Genomic DNA, 16,915 nt, shown 5'->3' with positions numbered 1-16,915 from the left:
TAACACTTGATTTCGACGTTTGATTGATTGCTATGATAAAATGCTAGTAAACATTACAAGTCATTGAAAGTCATAGAAGTGTTAGATCGAGGATGATTGTATGTTTTGTAAAAACGCGGTAATATCTGGGCGTATAATTCAATAAAGATTTGCGCCTATTGCCATTGTTGTCACACATCAATGCTAATTGAATTATTTGATTACAAGATTTGACTCTGAGTTCCCATTAACCGATATAGCCGTCCATAGATAAAATATCTAATTTCAACGATCTGTTAGCAACTTGTCAATTGAACAGAAATCAAATCAAGTCTTATTGATGAATACTTCTGAAAAAAGTCATTGCAAAAAATTGAAAATGTTGGTTAAGAAAACAAGTGCTGATTTTCTCCTATCCAAAATTTAAATGTTTATTTGTTTCTGCCTTGGCTCTATTAGGTTTTAGGCTTAATGAAGAAGAAATATAAAACATTTTTAAATTGAAAAATTTTGCAGCGTGTTCTAAGTTTACTCTAGCTTCAATCACTTCTTTCAGGAAAATCAAACATACCCAGTAGATTGCCGGAAAATAGCAGCAGTTGATTGTCATAACCCAGATTGGGATTGAAAAAAGGGGAAAAAATTAAAGAAAAAAGATTTCTGTATACAAACAATTTTAAAGTGCGAATTATGTCGATGTAATTTTCGATACTCCCTCAACATACTCCTGTTTCATAGTGATAACACACATGAGTTAGTGTCAATAACAATAAGCATTAGAGATGGTTACTAAGAACGGGCATCCAAATGTCGAGGAAATGGTATCTAAAATGGAGCTTTATGGGTTTATCAAATTTCTAAGTTGCTTTGTTCATCACTTTGTTGTTTTTAATTTGCTTTGACGAATAAATGCTGTCTATACACTTTTATCAGAATGAGAGAAGAGTGAAACTAGCCTATAGAAATCAAAAAGATTTTACGCAAAATTTGGAACAAGCTGTGAGCTAAGGTAAAGCAAAAATTTTTAGTACGACGAAATAAAAAAAGGAACGTTATAATAGCCGGCTGAGAAGCTGAGGCGGCTATTAAAAATATGACAATCTGAAACTCAACAAACAATTTACTGGTTTTTGAAAACTACACAAAATATTAAAAAACACAAAAAAGACTTTTCCGTTTCCAAAATGACATAAAACAAAAGCTAGAACTGCAAACGTTTTTGATAATTTGACTAAAGATCTTCTCAACATTCATTACTCAATTTTTTCAAGAAAGTAATGTTTTTAACATTTCCCACTGTAATTTCTCTCAAGTCCTACTATTTACTGTTAAAAAATATGCGTTTTGTGAGTGAATTTCAAAAACTGCTAACAAACTGAATTTATGGCCGCAAATTTTTGAACATTTTGTTCCATCAGTTGAAAAAATAGCAAAGAGAAATTCGATACATTAGCAAAAAATTCAAAAAGCAGAAAGATGAAAATAGAAAATAAATAGAATAAGCTATAAACAATCAATTTATTTTTTATTAATTGCTGACTCTTTTAGAGACAGTTATGAGTCAAATATGATTTGAACAATCTTACAAAAAAATATGTGAGAAGGTAAATAATCATGTCAGATAAGAGTAAAAATGGCTAGAGACAAAAGTTGTACTCCACCAATTCCGACAATCCTTGATCCGACAAACTTTTAATAACAATGAAGGACCGCGCAAAAATACACAAACAAAAATTTAGACGTGTTCACTTCGTCTTTTTACCCGAAGAATACAAACTTTAACATGAAGCCCAATAGTTACCACAGAAAAATGAAAGCATTTTAACTGTTGGAAACTTGTTCTTTTTAAAATTAACACTGTACTGCAATTGTTTTTAGGATTAAAAAATGTTCTATAGCTAACTACTTTCAACGCGAAAATGAGATCGACAAGAACTAGAAACCATTAGAACAAAAAAATTTCAGGAACTCTGACACTGATTTGCCGGGCAAATCGTGATTTGTTATCTAATCTATAATGCAACCTTCATGGAAACATTTTTGATGTATTATAATATAATTTTTTACACAACCTGCGAGATGGCATTGAACAAAAAATACAGTAGCATTTGTGAAAAGGAGCAGAGAGTGAAACTGAAATGTTTATCGTCACTAAGAATTCATTAAAAAAATCTCTCCTGATCCGCACTCCGATCACATCTTGCCAACATTTTCGGACAATTATCTGCATTGAAGCATCATTCTTTTAATTCTGAATAAAATAAGGAGGGTCACTAATGTGCTTTCGCACATAAAAATGTTCCGATCCTGATCATCCACAGTTTTGGCTTAGTTGTCAACCAAATGAGAAAGGGATAAAAAATTCTCAAAAATTCAAGTAGTTTTCGAAAAAGAACTGGTGTGTGAACAAAAAATTTCGGCCAGCTCAAACAATGATAACATCCAAAACCCGATTTTTTTGTAGAAAAACTTAATAACAAAGACTCAAAAGCGTCAAATCAAACCTGCAGTAAAAAAAACAACTACCAACTAATTCGTTGATCATCACTAGAAAAGATATGGAACCAGTCCTTAATGAGACTCGGCAACAAAGAGACAAAAACCAACAAAAGCGGCCAACTTAAAAACTACGCGCAAAATTTTTGAAAACAATTGGCTACGAATTATAAAATCTATTAGATAAGAACTGAACTCATTAAATACGTTTGTAATACGACTATTTACAACACCATAAGATAACACATTGGGACCTATCATTATTAAGATTTTTTTCATACGACTAAAAAAACGACAAATACCGAGGAAAAAACTGAAGAAAAAATGCTAGAAAAAGGTGTCGAAGCCGTTATGACCATTATCTTTGACCTAAGAATAAGAAATACTCAGTTGCGCGTTTCTGGAACCTCAATAAAGTGATATGTGACCATTTACTAATGAGACTAACTAGAAGACAATAAAAGAGCAGAGTTAAAAACAACATTTGTATTTTTCGAAAACTATTCATTTAAAGGTCATGAAAATCACTAGCCATAAATTGAAATCAAAAACTAGGCTTCTTCAATATTCTAGACATTAAGACTTTTTCAAATTTTTTTGAAAACAATATGATTCAAGTCATGAAAACCATCAGCTATCAATTCAATTCCTAAATAGGTTGCTTTAATCTTCCATCGGAAGCTGTTGAGACCTGTCATTAATAAAAAAATATTTCACTCGTTTACAAAAAGAACCTCAAATAGAGACAAAAATTGGAAAATCATTTTTTGCAAAAAAAAACTGGCATCGAAGCCGTTAAACCATAAATTCGTCAAAAACGTAACTTTATTCAGTTTCTGTTCACATTTCTTTGATGCCAAAAACGTGATATCTGACCGGTAATTAAAACGTCTGGATAACAAAAAGACAGAAGATGAAAAGCGAAAAAATACTTTTCTCAAAAAAACAATTATTATCAAAGTCATGAAAATTTATCAGATTCTAATGGAAATATTTAAACATCCTTGTTTAGTCACTCAAGGGGGCCACTGAGACCTGTCACTAAGCACAATGTGCCATACGTTTGAGGAAAGAACTTAAACACAGACAAAATTTAAAAAATATATATTTTTCTGCGAAAAACCGTTGCCAAAGCTATTAAAAACAATCATTTCACTAGAAATTTTTATCTCTAAGTGCACCTCCCTTTGACGCTAAAAATTGATATGTGACCTGTGATTAAGGAGACTAGTTTACAAGTAGACAAAAAGACGAAAAACTAAAAAAAAGTTCCTTTACTTTTTCTGAAAAAATTATCTTTAAAGTCAAGAAACCATCAGCTTACAACTAAAATCAGAAAGTAAGATCATGACAATGGCTTGTTGTTCCATAACAAGCCATTGAAACCTCTTACAATTCAGAAACTCTGATACAACTACGACAAAAAGGCAATTAAGGACAGTGAAAAAATTCTATTAGATTTTTCTAGAAAACTGTGTCGAAGCCGTCAAACCTATAACCCATTCCTTAAAAAATTATATGTTCAATTGCGCCTAAATTTTGCAACAACACCAAAAATGATACGTGACCTATCAACAATTTGATAATTTGACAAAAACCAGAAAAAAAGAACCCGGGAAATGGCAAATGTCCAAAAATCATTTTTTTGAGAAACTAGTATTATCGAAGCCAGGAAACAATTTCTCGAAGCGTAAAGCCTCAATATGGACTAAATTTAAATAAGTAGAAGATGCATTTAAAGGTCATTAAAATCACTAGCCATAAATTGAAATCAAAAACTAGGCTTCTTCAATATTCTAGACATTCAGACTTTTTCAAATTTTTTTGAAAACAATATGATTCAAGTCATGAAAAACATCAGCTATCAATTCAATTCCTAAATAGGTTGCTTTAATCTTCCATCGGAAGCTGTTGAGACCTGTCATTAATCAAAATACTTCACTCGTTTACAAAAAGGACCTCAAATAGAGACAAAAAATGGAAAATCATTTTTTTGCAAAAAAAACTGGCATCGAAGCCGTTAAACCATAAATTCACCAAAAACTTAACTTTATTCAGTTTCAGTTCACATTTCTTTGATGCCAAAAACGTGATATCTGACCGGTAATTAAAACGTCTGGATAACAAAAAGACAGAAGATAAAAAGCGAAAAAATACTTTTCTCAAAAAAAACAATTATTATCAAAGTCATGAAAATTTATCAGATTCTAATGGAAATATTTAAACATCGTTGTTTAGTCACTCAAGGAGGCCACTGAGACCTGTCACTAAGCAGAATGTGCCAAACGTTTGAGGAAAGAACTTCAAACACAGACAAAATTTAAAAAATATATATTTTTCTGCGAAAAACCGTTGCCGAAGCTATTAAAAACAATCATTTCACTAGAAATTTTTATCTCTAAGTGCACCTCCCTTTGACGCTAAAAATTGATATGTGACCTTTGATTAAGGAGACTAGTTTACAAGTAGACGAAAAGACGAAAAACTAAAAGAAAGTTCCTTTACTTTTTCTGAAAAAATTATCTTTAAAGTCAAGAAACCATCAGCTTACAACTAAAATCAGAAAGTAAGATCATGACAATGGCTTGTTGTTCCATAACAAGCCATTGAAACCTCTTACAATTCAGAAACTCTGATACAACTACGACAAAAAGGCAATTAAGGACAGTGGAAAAATTCTATTAGATTCTTCTAGAAAACTGTGTCGAAGCCGTCAAACCTATAACCCATTCCTTAAAAAATTATATGTTCAATTGCACCTAAATTTTTCAACAACACCAAAAATGATACGTGACCTATCAACAATTTGATAATTTGACAAAAACCAGAAAAAAAGAACCCGAGAAATGGCAAATGTCCAAAAATCATTTTTTTGAGAAACTAGTATTATCGAAGCCAGGAAACAATTTCTCGAAGCGTAAAGCCTCAATATGGACTAAATTTAAATAAGTAGAAGATGCATTTAAAGGTCATGAAAATCACTAGCCATAAATTGAAATCAAAATCTAGGCTTCTTCAATATTCTAGACATTCAGACTTTTTCAAATTTTTTTGAAAAAAATGTGATTCAAGTCATGAAAACCATCAGCTATCAATTCAATTCCTAAATAGGTCGCTTAAATCTTCCATCGGAAGCTGTTGAGACCTGTCATTAATCAAAATATTTCACTCATTTACAAAAAGAACCTCAAATAGAGACAAAAAACGGAAAATCATTTTTTTGCAAAAAAAACTGGCATCGAAGCCGTTAAACCATAAATTCACCAAAAACGTAACTTTATTCAGTTTCAGTTCACATTTCTTTGATGCCAAAAACGTGATATCTGACCGGTAATTAAAACGTCTGGATAACAAAAAGACAGAAGATGAAAAGCGAAAAAATACTTTTCTCAAAAAAACAATTATTATCAAAGTCATGAAAATTTATCAGATTCTAATGGAAATATTTAAACATCCTTGTTTAGTCACTCAAGGAGGCCACTGAGACCTGTCACTAAGCAGAATGTGCCAAACGTTTGAGGAAAGAACTTCAAACACAGACAAAATTTAAAAAATATATATTTTTCTGCGAAAAACCGTTGCCGAAGCTATTAAAAACAATCATTTCACTAGAAATTTTTATCTCTAAGTGCACCTCCCTTTGACGCTAAAAATTGATATGTGACCTGTGATTAAGGAGACTAGTTTACAAGTAGACGAAAAGACGAAAAACTAAAAGAAAGTTCCTTTACTTTTTCTGAAAAAATTATCTTTAAAGTCAAGAAACCATCAGCTTACAACTAAAATCAGAAAGTAAGATCATGACAATGGCTTGTTGTTCCATAAAAAGCCATTGAAACCTCTTACAATTCAGAAACTCTGATACAACTACGACAAAAAGGCAATTAAGGACAGTGAAAAAATTCTATTAGATTCTTCTAGAAAACTGTGTCGAAGCCGTCAAACCTATAACCCATTCCTTAAAAAATTATATGTTCAATTGCACCTAAGCTTTTCAACAACACCAAAAATGATACGTGACCTATCAACAATTTGATAATTTGACAAAAACCAGAAAAAAAGAACCCGAGAAATGGCAAATGTCCAAAAATCATTTTTTTGAGAAACTAGTATTATCGAAGCCAGGAAACAATTTCTCGAAGCGTAAAGCCGCAATATGGACTAAATTTAAATAAGTAGAAGATGCATCCTCTCTCTGCTGAATCTACGCTACAATTTGATCAGAATAAAGAGGAAAAGCGGCAAAGCTCTTTAATTCAAAGTTTATTTTGAAAACGAATGATGTTCAAAGTCGAAACGACAATAAGCTTTCGATTAAAAAAATATAAAAAGCATTACCTGGCATTCGTTTATGAAGCCAATTGCACTAGTCAATAGTGAGCTTCGATATGAAAGGTTTTGTTCTGTGCTGAACAAAAAAAGGCAATAGAGTTTTTAGAAAAAGAGAGCCACTGATTACAATGCGGACTATTTTTCGGATTTCAGATTTCAACGATCAGACCAAAACTAACCATGCTAACATGCAATAGTTTTCAGTGTAATGGATATAGCTAATTCATAAAAGTTCAACTATCAGGGAAAATGATAATGTTTGTTTAAATGTCGAGTTATGTTAGCAAAAAACCGGCAAAATTTCAAACCCAGAAACCTTTCAAAGAAAGCGGATAAATAAATTAGTCCTCTCTTGAGGTGAGGCAAATTGTGTCAGCGTTCACTTCCGGCAAATCTAAGCAAAGCTGACCAAAGAAGCTTATTTCTTGCAAATTTCGATTAAATAAGGCTTATTTTTTGTTATATGTATCGAAAATTTAAGCCAAAAATTTGGATGAAAAATTTCATCAACACTCTTCCATGTTTGGAAAGCAAACCAACAACACTCTTTGTAAACCATTTTAACATTTTTTAGCAAAAACAAGGTTGCAACAATCATACGACAAACACTCCAAGCAGATGAAAACAACTCAAAGTGAACTGAAAATTAAAGTTAAAATTCAGAAATAGGCGACAGGTGAACATAATTAACCCGCCAAATTAGAAGAGTTTTTATAAACTTTTTGCCAAGTTATACAAAAAGGGTGTCCATCTTCACACTATCAACAGCCACTCCAATTACGGAGCGCCATTATGTTGCGTCTCTTGTCGGGAACTGTTTTTTTAACCTCCATGAACAAAAATTGTTTACGTTAAGTTGGGTGCTCAAATGAATGGGCGAAACAGAATGTGGTCTACTAAACCTAAAAGAAAAGATCTTTGAAGTGACTGCTTTCCATTTCTGCAAAGAATTTATTCACTTATTGGTAGGGGTTTCTGATACAATAACCACTTCACATCAAAGGGCTTTTCTGGAGGTACCTTGTCTAGTATTTCACAGAGAAAACGTGATTCAGTAAATTTTATTTGAATATACAGATCCGAGATGGATATTAAAATAACAAAATAAGAACAGCAGGACATTACCCAGGCTCAGGTCCTTATTAAGACACTTAAATCATATATGCTATGAAGTATAGATGAACCATTCGAGAGACTTTGCAATGGTTTGAATCACTGACTAAAGTGACAAATTTAAAGATATCGGATCTTAATTACAAAAATTTGATTCTCTCTTAAATTCCCTTAATCTCCATAACGAACAGATTTTCCTTTCATCATACACACGAGCGACTATTTCAATTCCCGCATATAGTGAAAATTATTCCAACAGGAAAAATACAAGATTAAGGCATATCCGTTTTGAAACGCTCTCGCTCATTTACTAAGATAAAAAAAATTTGTTTACTAATCCTGGTACATTGATTCCCCTCATATTTGTGCAAACTTGAATATCGCAACAAGATTTGACCTAAAATGTATTTTAACACAACCAAGCTTTTTGGTCTGGTCTACTCAAAAACTCACAAAAATTTCCCTTATTTTCCGGATAAAAAGTTTAAAAAGAGCTCAAAAACTTGGCAGAGAAATGCTATTAAAAACTTCACTTAGCAACTTCCTATTTTGAGACAGTGTTCAAATTGTTGTGAGATAATTGTGATGGTAAAAATCACAGTTTTGGCTCACAACAGCATTTCGTATTTTCAAATATTATACATCAAAATAACTCGTGTTTAAGTAAGTCAGACAAATTTTAAATTTTTCTAGGAAATGTTTAGTGCCAACATTCAAAACGCATGCTACTGATCCTCGTCCAATTTTGCGTAAGAATGACTTTTGTGGTAAAATCATAGAAGTTTTGGTTTAGAGTTCTGTTTGCTTTCCAAAACACCAAGAAGTCTAATAGGTAAGCCATTTTCACTCAAACATTGCATAGAAAACACTAATATGAATCATTTTCTGAGATAGAGAGTGCCTATGAAGCCTTCATATCAACAGTTTCGAAATAAAAATACTGGACGGATCATAACAAAATAAAAACTTTATAACAAAGAAGGACAGGTAAGCCAACTTGTTTAATACTATCAATTGTACTCGTGCAAAAAAAGCCCCAAGATCTCACAAAAGTCAAACACTGCACACAAAATATTATTTCGAAAAAGAATCGAGAAAAATTTTTAAGATCAGACAACTCCGGACATGAGCCTAAGCCATCAAGCGTTAAGCTATTTCATAGCAATTACTTATTCGATGAAAGATGAAGTAGTGGAAATAGTTGAAGAAAGTTTTGCAATTGATGGCGAAATACAAAACGTAGCTAAAACATTTAGAAATGTACCGAGCAATTTGACAAAAAAGTTTCCTGAATATCTAGAAAATTCATTTCTTTAGGAACTGCAACTGTTTTCTTAGTCGTGTCTCTGTTATAAATACTTGTTATAAATGCGTTTCAATAAACTTGAAAAAGTTCATTGAGCAAGTAACATAAATGGAGGAAATAAAGACTTGCGCAAAAACTTTAGTGTTAACATCTGCACACAAAATATTATTTCGAAAAACAATCGAGAAAAATTTTTAAGAAGATCAGACAACTCCGGACATAAGCCTAAGCCATCAAGCGTTAAGCTATTTCATAGCAATTACTTATTCGATGAAAGATGAAGTAGTGGAAATAGTTGAAGAAAGTTTTGCAATTGATGGCGAAATACAAAACGTAGCTAAAACATTCAGAAATTTACCGAGCAATTTGACAAAAAAACTTTCCTGAATATCTAGAGAATTCATTCTTTTTCAGGAATTGCAACTCTTCTCTTAGTCGTGTCTCTGTTATAAATACTTGTTATAAATGCGTTTCAATAAACTGGAAAAAGTTCATTGAGCAAGTAATATAAATGGAGGAAATAAAGACTTGCGCAAAAACTTAAGGAACAATAATTCCACCAAAAAAATATTGTCTTGTCACGGTGCACTTCAATTCTTCGATAAGCAGAACCATGAAAAGAGAGCTCAATATTTGTTTGATGCACCCAAAATCTGGTTTTAGCGACAGATATTATAATAAGCAATAAACTTAGCGTTATAAATGTTTCTAAAGACAGTCAATCACCGCAATAATTTCAAAGATCGTTTATCCTATTAAATTTGTCATATTAACTCTCTTTTTTCGAAAACTTTAACTAAAATGGTTTGTTAGGGAATAGAGGCATGGGCAATATTGAATTGCACCAATTTAAAAACATCGAGAAATAAATTAGGTTCGTTGAAATTTGTTGAAAAAACTTCAAATTCACTTATTTTCGAAAACCACCAACTAAAAAGTCAATCAAATAAAGCTGAAAGTTGTTTGAGTTGTCATTTTTCTGTTAAGAAAAAATTAAAAACTTTTCGAAGTTGCAAAATTATTCAAAATCAGAGCTGAGAAATCTCGTGTTCCAATTGGTATTCAGTTGAGAGGTCGTCTTGTTTATTAGAAACAGATTTTTTCGCAAACGGAATTAGGCAACAACAGGGGCAATTGTTCGATTAACAATGATTAATTTTGAATTTTCTATTGAGAAAAAAAACCCTGACCCAGTGACTCGAATCCCAGAAACCCGGGACTCTTATACTTGATCCGTAATCTTGGCAGGAAACCCGGGAATCTTATTTTCCCGATTACGAAATTTTTCTCTTTAATTTAGCTCAAAATACCGGGAACCTTGACTTTAGAACAAGAAAAATGATCATCGTCCAATTTTGCGTAAGATGATTTTTGTGGTGAAATCATAGAAGTTTTTGTTTAGAGTTCTGTTTGCTTTCCAAAACACCAAGAAGTCTGATAAGTATGCCATTTTCACTCAAACATTGCATAAAAAACACTAATATGAATCATTTTCTCAGATAGAGAATGCCTATGAAGCCTTCATATCAACAGTTTCGAAATAAAAATACTGGACGGATCATAACAAAATAAAAACTTTATAACAAAGAAGGACAGGTAAGCCAACTTGTTTAATACTATCAATTGTACTCGTGCAAAAAAAGCTCCAAGATCTCACAAAAGTCAAACACTGCACACAAAATATTATTTCGAAAAAGAATCGAGAAAAACTTTTAAGAAGATCAGACAACTCCGGACATGAACCTAAGCCATCAAGCGTTAAGCTATTTCATAGCAATTACTTATTCGATGAAAGATGAAGTAGTGGAAATAGTTGAAGAAAGTTTTGCAATTGATGGCGAAATACAAAACGTAGCTAAAACATTTAGAAATGTACCGAGCAATTTGACAAAAAAGTTTCCTGAATATCTAGAAAATTCATTTCTTTAGGAACTGCAACTCTTTTCTTAGTCGTGTCTCTGTTATAAATACTTGTTATAAATGCGTTTCAATAAACTTGAAAAATTTCATAGAGCAAGTAATATAAATGGAGGAAATAAAGACTTGCGCAAAAACTTAAGGAACAATAATTCCACCAAAAAAATATTGTCTTGTCACGGTGCACTTCAATTCTTCGATAAGCAGAACCATGAAAATAGAGCTCAATATTTGTTTGATGCACCCAAAATCTGGTTTTAGCGACAGATATTATAATAAGCAATAAACTTAGCGTTATAAATGTTTCTAAAGACAGTCAATCACCGCAATAATTTCAAAGATCGTTTATCCTATTAAATTTGTCATATTAACTCTCTTTTTTCGAAACTTTAACTAAAATGGTTTGTTAGGGAATAGAGGCATGGGCAATATTGAATTGCACCAATTTAAAAACATCGAGAAATAAAATAGGTTCGTTGAAATTTGTTGAAAAAACTTCAAATTCACTTATTTTCGAAAACCACCAACTAAAAAGTCAATCAAATAAAGCTGAAAGTTGTTTGAGTTGTCATTTTTCTGTTAAGAAAAAATTAAAAACTTTTCGAAGTTGCAAAATTATTCAAAATCAGAGCTGAGAAATCTCGTGTTCCAATTGGTATTCAGTTGAGAGGTCGTCTTGTTTATTAGAAACAGATTTTTTCGCAAACGGAATTAGGCAACAACAGGGGCAATTGTTCGATTAACAATGATTAATTTTGAATTTTCTATTGAGAAAAAAAAACCCTGACCCAGTGACTCGAATCCCAGAAACCCGGGACTCTTATACTTGATCCGTAATCTTGGCAGGAAACCCGGGAATCTTATTTTCCCGATTACGAAATTTTTCTCTTTATTTTAGCTCAAAACACCGGGAACCTTGACTTTAGAACAAGAAAATTGATCTTCTAAATTTTTCAATTTTCCACAAACGAAATGAACAATAACAGCAAAAATAAATAATGCTCATCTGTAGCGGAAAAAATCTACCTTCAGAATCATGTTGAAATTCTAACGCCCTTTTAAAAATGCCCCAGATGACATTTCTATGAAATAAGTGTGTTGGAGAAAATTAGGAACACTAGTAGTATAAGTAAATGACGTGCATCAATACTAGGGGAGGTTACGTAGTGTAAAAAAACAACCCCCTATAAGATGATGTTGAAATTTCAAATTACGTCGAAATTTCAAAATCATGATACAGTTGTATGAATACTAAGGGGGGGGGGGTCCTTTCATTTTTTGAATATTCGATTTTTTTTTCATTTTAACCTTCGGCTATCTGGGACAAACAGTTAAACTTCTTTGTTTGTTTGAACTATAATAACATCTCCAGACTAATCGTAGCGATGTGTATTTAGTGTTTACATAAACTATACACTAAAGAATTTATACTTTCTATAACAATACTGCGGGTGTGCTTTAAATTAGGTCCAAGATGTTACCACTAACATATTTTCTTTTAAATCGACCCAGTTTCTACCTAAAGCGGTATCATGAAAATATATTAAAGCAAGATGAAAAGACTCTCATTCCGGCAGCTCAAAAGGTAAACAAGGCACGGAAAAGCGCAACACGTTTCTCGAGTTCTGTCTTAAGATAACAAGATTCAAAGCTTTTTGTTTGTAGAATATCTAGTGTTCAATTACTCATTACCCGCGGAATTTCGTTGTCTGGAAGTTGTTTAAACTGTGTGATAACTTACTTTATTTGCTTCGTTACCCGAAATCTTTGGAGCTGTTGACAGAGAAAGACACGAACATGGAGATTGACTACCACCAGATAGAGAGCTTCGCAGGTACGTGTATTTAATTTTCCGTTAGATTAATCGAATTAATATCGGTTATGAATAGAGGAAAAAGTTTTAACATAGAAAAAGATTTCAACTCGTCTTCTTTTTAACAATGCGGATATCGGTCAGTTAAGAAATTAGGCAGCGTTAACATCGTTCTTTTAGATACAAAATAATATTGCAGGTATAGAGCTTTGCTACGATGACGCCAGTCCCTACATCTGATGATCAGAAAACGAACAATGGGAGTTATCTCATCGATTTGACATCAGATGACAGCGAGACGAGATGGAACAACGAGAACATCCAGGAAAGGGAATATAGTGACGAAACAAAGGAGGATCGTGGGTTGGACCAGAAGGGGAGCGAGGAAGCCGAGAACAAGCTCCACGTCGTGATCCTTCAACCACCAAAAGTTCGCTTCTAAAATATTTCTTAGGTAACTTGAAAAGTGTAAAGCTACCCATCATTCCCCCATCCGACCTTCCCGTTTCCCTCACTTAACGGCAGTAAATAGAAGACTCTCCAGGTTTTTTTGAACTTTTGATCAGCTGAAAAAAACCTAGTTTGTGTTAAAGGGCACCCTCATCTACCGGTCAGGAAATGCGTGTAATGAGAGCCATCCCCTCTCTGCCGGTTCCAAGAGAGGAAGTGGAACAATGCATAAATTGTACAAACGGTACCAAGATGAAGAAACAGGACCGGGTGTATTACAATGCTGGTGCATTGAAACTCAGACAGGCGAAAAAGACTATGCATCAATCCAAAAAGCTTCGCGCAAAAGCTGAACTGTACTGCACTGCTGCCGCAAGAAAATTTGAGAAGGCGGTTTCCTGCAACAAAGAAAACGATCCAAATCCCCTCGATGTACAGCCCGAAAGGAGGGCGGCAGTGATAGCCAAAGAGGCTCTCAAGAGACAATCTATTAACAAACATATTTGAAAACACCGGTGCTTCTCTTTTCTTCGGAAAAACTGATAGGCACATCTACTTGCCATGTTTTGAAAAATGATAGCCTGATCTAACTTGTACAGATTAAGTGTATTGGTCAAAAATAACTTCTTTATTGGATCCTAAGCTACCTGCTGGTTACCCAAGCGAGTTCTAACTTGTACATATCAAGGGTATTGTTGAAAAATAACTTGTGTATTGGATCCTAAGCTACCTGTTGGTTACCCAAGCGAGTTTTAACTTGTACATATTAAGAGAATCGGTCAAAAATAAATTGTGTATTAGATCTTAAGCTACCCCCGCTGGTTAACCAAGCGGGTTTTAACTTGTACATAACAAGGGCATTGGTCAAAAATAACTTGTGTATCAGATCCTAAGCTACCCCCGCTGGTTAACCAAGCGAGTTTTAACTTGTACATATCAGGGGTATTGGTCAAAAATAACTTGTGTATTGGATCCTAAGCTACCTGCTGGTTACCTAACCGAGTTTTTACTTGTACATATCAAGGGTATTGGTGAAAAAAACTTGTGTATTGGATCATAATCTACATTCTGGTTACCTAATCGAGTTTTAAATTGTACATATCAAGAGTATTGGTGAAAAATAACCTGTGTATTGGGTCTTAACCTACCTGCTGGTTACCTAAGCGAGTTTTAACTTGTACATATCAAGGGTATTGGTCAAAAATATCTTGTGTATTAGATCCAAAGCTACCCCCGCTGGTTAACCAAGCGAGTTTTCACTTGTACATATCAAGGGTATTGGTGAAAAACAACTTGTGTATTGGATCCTAAGCTACCTGCTGGTTATCTAACCGAGTTTTCATTTGTACATATCAAGGGTATCGGTGAAAAATAACTTGTGTATTGGGTCCTAAGCTGCCTGCTGGTTACCTAACCGAGTTTCAACTTGGACATATCAAGGGTATTGGTGACATTTTTGTGGCCGAACAAAGTAGGGTGCAAAGTGGAGATCAAAAAGCATTGCAAAGCGGAGAGCAAGGTGGAGAGCAACGAGGAGAGCAAGTTGCGAGCCGAGTGCAGAAAAGGAAAAATTCAGTTAGTGCTTTTGGATTGTACACACTTTTGACCGGTTTTTTGGGTTTTTTTATTACAAAACCCTCCTCTTTGTCGTATGGAATTTTATTTCATCACCAACTTCTGATGTTGCTCACCTCTATATTTTTGTTTGTTGATAAATTCTATATATATATATATATATATATATATATATATATATATATATATATTGGGAAAAAATTTTAATATCTTGTCTGGAATACCAAGTCTTGAGATAAACAGTCTGAAGAGTAACAGGAACTGTACTCGCTTGATGCCAGTAAACTCCTTGCCTGCTTAACTTTGGCAACCCCAATGATTGAGAAGCGGAGCTTGCTGGTTTAGAGAAACCCCATTTCGAAAATTAGACGGCACCAGTTCACAAACTTTAAACACACATGACCGTTCACAAACACTCACTGAGCTCACTTAGACACTTAGATCAGCTGTTGGGTAGATTTTGACAGATTGCGACAATCAACTCAGATGATCTACAGAGGTAACTATGAACATGTTCCTTATTTTTTTTCTTGACGAAGAGGAATTTAGTTCGCGAATATACACGCACTCTTTTTTATCATTTTAATATGATAGCGAGGAAGCATTTTAAACACTTACACTATGGATTGAAGGCACTGAGGACAAAAAAAAACTTAGTTATTAATTGATCAACTTCTAGTATGGGAGCTTTTATAAGACTTATACTATGGATTGAAGGTACTGAGGATAAAAATGATTTAGTTATTAATCAGTCAACTGCTTATGTGGGGGCTTCTAAAAGACTTATACAATGGATTGAAGGTACTGAGGATAAAAATGACTTGGTTAATAATTGGTCAGCTGTTTATGTGGGAGCTTTCAAAAGACTTAAACTATGGATTGAAGGTCTTGAGGACAAAAATGGCTTAGTTATTAATTGATCAGCTGCTTATGTGAGATCTTTTAAAAGACTTATACTATGGATTGAAGGTATTGAGGATAAAAATGACTTAGTTAATAATTGATCAACAGCTTATGTGGGAGCTTTTAAGACATATTATGGATTGAAGGTACTGAGTACAAAAATGGCTTAGTTATTAATTGATCAGCTGCTTATGTGAGATCTTTTAAAAGACTTATACTATGGATTGAAGGTATTGAGGATAAAAATGACTTGGTTAATAATTGATCAGCTACTAGTATGGGAGCTTTTAAAAGACTTATACAATGGATTGAAGGTATTGAGGATAAAAATGACTTAGTTATTAATTGGTCAACTGCTTATGTGGGAAGTTTTAAAATACATACTATGGATGGAAGCTAATGAGGATAAAAATGACTTAGTTAATAATTGATCAGCTAGTTTTGTAGGAGCTTTTAAAAGACTTATACTATGGATTGAAGGTATTGAGGATAAAAATGACTTAGTTAATAATTGATCAACAGCTTATGTGGGAGCTTTTAAGACATATTATGGATTGAAGGTACTGAGTACAAAAATGGCTTAGTTATTAATTGATCAGCTGCTTATGTGAGATCTTTTAAAAGACTTATACTATGGATTGAAGGTATTGAGGATAAAAATGACTTAGTTAATAATTGATCAGCTGCTTATGTGGGAGCTTTTAAAAGACTTATTCTATGGATTGAAGGTACTGAGGACAAAAATGACTTAGTTATTAATTGATCAGCTACAAGTATGGGAGCTTTTAAAAGACTTATACAATGAATTGAAGGTACTGAGGATAAAAATGACTTAGTTAATAATTTGTCAACTGCTTATTTGGGAGCTTTTAAAAGACTTATACTATAGATTGAAAGTATCGAGGATAAAAATGACTTAGCTAATAATTGATCAACTGCTTATGTAGACGCTTTTAAAAGACTTACACTATGGATTGAAGGTCTTGAGGACAAAAATGACTTCGTTATTAATTGATCAGCTGCTTATGTGA

The sequence above is a fragment of the Convolutriloba macropyga genome, chromosome 8 (genome assembly GCF_964194025.1).
Source record: "Convolutriloba macropyga chromosome 8, txConMacr16.3, whole genome shotgun sequence".
NCBI lineage: Eukaryota > Metazoa > Xenacoelomorpha > Acoela > Convolutidae > Convolutriloba > Convolutriloba macropyga.
Note: the sequence above shows the minus strand (reverse complement) of the source record.